Below are 5,369 nucleotides of genomic sequence, written 5' to 3' on the forward strand. Positions count from 1 at the left end.
TCAAACAAATATATGTCCATTTGGTAATTGACCCCCCAAATAATGTCCGTACGTAATTTGCTCTATAATTTATATGATTGTATTTTGTATTTTAATTTTAATTTTTTAAAATAAATCTAAATTATTTAAAATTTAGAGCATCCACCTTTTTTATTAAGGTGTACTTAATAAAAAATATTAAAAAATATTTTATATAAATTAAATTAACCAAATACCCTTGAAAGTATTTTGATCGATTTAATTTTAAAAAATTATTTTTTTGGTATTGTTATTAGGTGTGCCTATTTTTTAAATAAAAGCTCAAATTTCAAAAAAATTAGACTTATATCACAAAAATAAAAATTCAATTACAAAATGAAATTGTGATCATTAGATCAGCCCAGATTCAATCTAAACGCTTTGTACGTATAATTAACAAAATATTTTTCTGATGGAAAATCCATATTAGGTGTTTCAATGAAAGCTTCCCTTTGGTTATCCTTTTGAATTGAAGAAGATGGTGGGTACTCTTCTAAGAAAATCCTTGAATGCTAAATATCTTGAAGCGAGGTTTAATTTTGTTTTAAAGCGAGGGTCCTTATATTATAATTTTAGGACAGAGTGAACAGGGTTAACCTTTGCATTGACTAATAACCAGTACTTATCTCAATATAAGTAAATTAACAAAGTTAATGGTCTAAGTCATTTGCGAAACATCAAAGCAACAAGGAGGATAAAGATCTTGGGATATACTACCTACTGAAACAGAAAAACGATGGATGTGTAACTGCCAAACAATAGCAAACGGCTTTTCTTCGAAAGCCCATATCTTTATGTGGTCCTATAAAGATAAGGACCCAGTCTCTTCGCGGCCAAGGCCGTATACGGAGAAATGAGGGCCTATTAATAAATCTATTTTTGAGATGATTTTTTTACTTAATTTTTAGCGACATTTAATTTCTAACATTGAGATCATGAATATGAAAATATAAGTAAATTTTAAAAAGGGAAAATTTACGTAAGTATCCGTTTTAGTTTCCGTTAGTACCAAAATACCGAATACTTTTCATTATTACTAATATGCCCGTTTCTTGGACTTCATAACAATTTATTTAAAAAAAGACGAAACTACCCATTTTTGGTTTTTCAAAAACCAAAATTGGTTTGATTTCGGTTCTTGAAAATCGAAAATGAGTAGTTACGTCTTTTTTAAAAAAAATTGTTATGAAGTTCAAAAAAACGGGTATATCAGTAATAATAGAAAGTATTCGATATTTTGGTAATATCGAAAACTAAAACGGATATTTACGTAATTTTTCCTTTTAAAAAACTAAAAATAATCATTTCAGTAGAAAAACATTTGGACCGTTAGTGCCATTGTTTTTAGATGGAACACCCACTTGCACCCAATCTAAGATAGATGCTTTACACGTTTTGGTATGTAGTCATGCGGTCCAGCCCGCATGAAACAATTTTCAAATTGTGTGCTAAGTATCTCCACATTATTATGATTTAATGTGATCACAATAGCAACAAAAACGGCGAAGGAGATTTCTTAAATGTCACTCAATGGTTCTTCCAGGCACCAATAATTATTTGGTCCTTAACGACAACGTTAGATGCGATCAACACTACACACCCTCAATAGCGTGTTTTTTTTTTCTTTTGTCAAGGTTATATAGGACTGGAACTTGAAACGTAGTGCTATGAAAAGCCAACTCCTACTGTCTTGACCCAAACCTGATTCCTAAATCAATAGGTAATTCTTGTACACATGTACAGAGAAAACCACTCAGAAGCCACGCCTTAGAATGGAGTAGCATGCGAGACCGATGCAAGGCGACCTACATTTCTATGCTTTGGTGAGGCGTTGCATGAGAGAGTATTTTCTAATTGCCATGATGTGGGGGAATTGGATTCTTTGGATCATGGATGAACACAACCAGAAGGCAGCTTTGTTGAACCTTGATGGTTCGGTTTTTGAGCAAACAAATAACTCCATAAGTCATGTGAAACCAAACTTGCAGATATGGCTAAGAGGGCACTTGTGAGATTGGAAGGTTGTTAGATTGAATCCGTGTTTTATGAGACTAAGGGGGCAAAGAAGGTCTAAATACTGTAGAGGGGGAGACTATCATTACAGGATTGAGATTGAGAATGGAGAGAGATCGATATTGCATGCCTTCTTGTGGGGGCCATATTATCGAATTATTTGATGTAAGGATTGAGTGAGAGTGTGTGCGCATAGCATGTTAGTATTTTGGTTTTTGAAAAATATTTGTGTGTATTTCAAAATAACATTATGGTTTGTATGGTTTTTCTAAATTGTATTTTGAAGAGAGAGAAAGTATAAGTTTTAATCTCATATTGAAGACGAGAGTGTGGATTTGGTTGGTATTTAAGTGTAAGCATTTTCCATGCATATACTTGTACAAGCGCAAACACAGGTGCATAGGCATAAAGGCACATGATGGGTGGTGCACTTCGCACGCTCACATGGGGAGCCCTTTGCCCAAGCACATGTACAGGGCGTGCTTAAGGATTGATATCTTTTTTTGAGTGTGGCACGTGTGGAACATCCAACAATCAGTAACCGCTGAAGAGATAGAGGCTTGTAACAACAACCATCGAGATTAAAGACGTGCACATATAAGTTGTGACTAAAAGTGTGCATGTAACTTATGACTAGTGAATGGTGGTACATGTAACCACTTTTATACTAAATGGGCGGTCTCTTGAACGTTTATAAAAAAAGTCTTTTTTCCATTCAAATTATACTCTTCCAACATTTTTTTCTCACACCATTCTTTGCAAATTTCTAGAGAGCATGATAGAGCACTTATCCCTCTCTCCTTGCTTTTTCTACCTCCTCTTCACATAAAAGTAGAGAGAATAATCTAGGCTCTTTCTCTCTCTAAATTGCTCTCTTAAGATATTTTCTGTCTCTACCTTATCCTAATGCTCAAAGTAAAGTACAATGAAATTAATTTTAAATAAAGTGGGATGAAATTCAAATTAAAGGTGAAGTAGGATATGGATGACTATGGGATAGATGGACCTGCAATCTCAACACTTGATTTATGATAGTTGATCATTATGCTTAATGACTCGCATTACCATTCCTTAAAAATAATTTTAAAGAATTCAACTGAACCCTTATTTTGCTCTATAAATAGGAGCCATTAGTGCCTTATTTTAAGCCTTCTACAAAAATCCCTCCAAAAGCAAGACACAGCGTTTGTGCCTCCCTTTGATACCCCTTAGGTTTCACCCACATTATATTGGCCATTTCAATTTCCAACCTAAGGCAAAGCTTCACACGAGATCGTATCATGGGTTTATTTAATTCCTCCATGCCACCTCTCTATTGTCACATATAAGTTTCCCTTGCAGCCCTTGTTTCAGTCCATGGACTCTGAGCTCTGATGTTCAATGGTGCCCAAAACGTTGTTTTCCTAAGACCTCACCTTCGACCTAGGGGTGGCAATGGGTCGGGTCCAGCTAAACCCAAATCCAAACCCGAATAGTATTTGGGTCCAAAATTTGGACCCGTACCCGGACTCATTGGGTTCTAGGTCTGGTCAAATCCATTGCCATCTTATGACCATGAGCGTTTATTTTTTGTTTTTTTTTTTTTGCCATGTTTTTTACCATTATATACCCTACGACTACAAGCTTCATTTTTTTGCTAATGATACTATAAAAGATGCCAATATTGTGACAATCCGAACATCTAGCGCGCACCTAAAGGTTGCTATCATATACGTTATGACTGCAGGCACGGATCGGGTACGGCTTGACCCAGACCCGGACCCAAATAGTATCTAGATCCAAAATTTAAACCCATACCCAAACACGAGGGAGGATGGGTATACCAGGTCATGTCTAGTCAGGTCCGTTGCGACCCCTTCTTGGACCCCATTCACGTAGTTGATGGTGTAAAATTGACCCCAATTCCTCTCAATGTGGTACGCCCCTAATAGTTTGATCTTAGGCCCTTTGTTCATGTTGACTTCAACTTGGAGAGGTTTTGGATGCTTGATTACGGGATGTTCTTCTGGCTTTCCAAATTTTCAGCAAAGTGAGCTTGATCCGTATGCTATTCAAAGGTGATCTGGTATGACATGTTCAAACTCCGATTGGATAATCCTTGGGCGACTGCATGCTTTTGGCTTGCCATGGTCCTATAGTCTTTTTTTTGCTTTAATTGTTATGTATATGTGATTACCTATGAGTTCATCTAATGTAATTAGGTTCTATGGAATGTGTTTGATGTTACTCTTGTATTAAAATTGAGCTATATGCATTGCCTTATGAATGCAATCTCAATGTGCTTAATAAATGAAATGTTGTAATGGCGATGCAAGTGGGAGTCCTTGGACTTTTTTTGAAGCTCCAAATGTTATGCCTGTTGCTGCAATTAGCTGAAAAAAAATTCAACTGTCAAAACTTGTTCTCATGCTCACACAGTCATGAGAACCTTAAACTCTATGCCTGTACTCATGCTCACTGTCCGTTTTGCGAACCAACTCTATTCCTTAATACGCTTTCAACCTCTATCTTAATTCTCTAGAAAAAGTCGATTTGACATACGATTAAAGTGAGATTGAGTACGCTTAACCAAATTGCGAATAATCATACAAGGATTTATGATGTGGGGAAGATGGGAAAGAAATAAACGAATTAAAAAAATTAACAAACAAAAATTGAGAGATCATACCCTCTCTTACGATCTCAAAAGGAGCCCATCGAAAGAAGATCTTTCACAAGATCTAAAAATCAACTTTTTTCTCTTCACTACTTTTTTTTCTTGGTCCAATAGATACATATTTATATGAAAAAGAAAAACTCCAAACCCAGACTTCTACCATAAGATTTTCTAATGAATTTAAAATCTAGCCTTTAAATCTTACAAAAATAAACTTTCAATTCTACATCTCAAATCTCTACAACAAAAAAAAAGATACAAATAAAATTGGAAACCCAAATCAACCCCAAACTTAAAATATAAAAAGTAAGAAACATAAAAAAATTTAAAAATTTATTACATCATTCTCTTGGGCTTAAGAGAAACTCGACTTTAAGCTTATAGAATCTGAAATTTTTCCTTAATTATCTTCTTCAACATATTCTAACCTCAACCCTTAGTGACTGTTTAATTGCTGGACTTAATCCAATAAATTTGTGATACGTGTGGAAAATCAACGAAGTTACTAAAAATTTTTGTGGTTTTCATCATTTATTTTCATGCCATACAACACGATCAACTTTTGGTCCATTTCGTGTTGATCTTGTTGTATGGCCGGAGCTTGAAAGGGCGATCAATTTTTTATTTTCCAGCAGTTCGTATCTTAAAAAAAAAGCCAAGTTAAAAAACACAATACACAATA

The sequence above is a fragment of the Amborella trichopoda genome, chromosome 12 (genome assembly GCF_054954075.1).
Source record: "Amborella trichopoda isolate Santa Cruz 75 chromosome 12, AtrichopodaSantaCruz75HAP2 v2.0, whole genome shotgun sequence".
Lineage (NCBI taxonomy): Eukaryota > Viridiplantae > Streptophyta > Magnoliopsida > Amborellales > Amborellaceae > Amborella > Amborella trichopoda.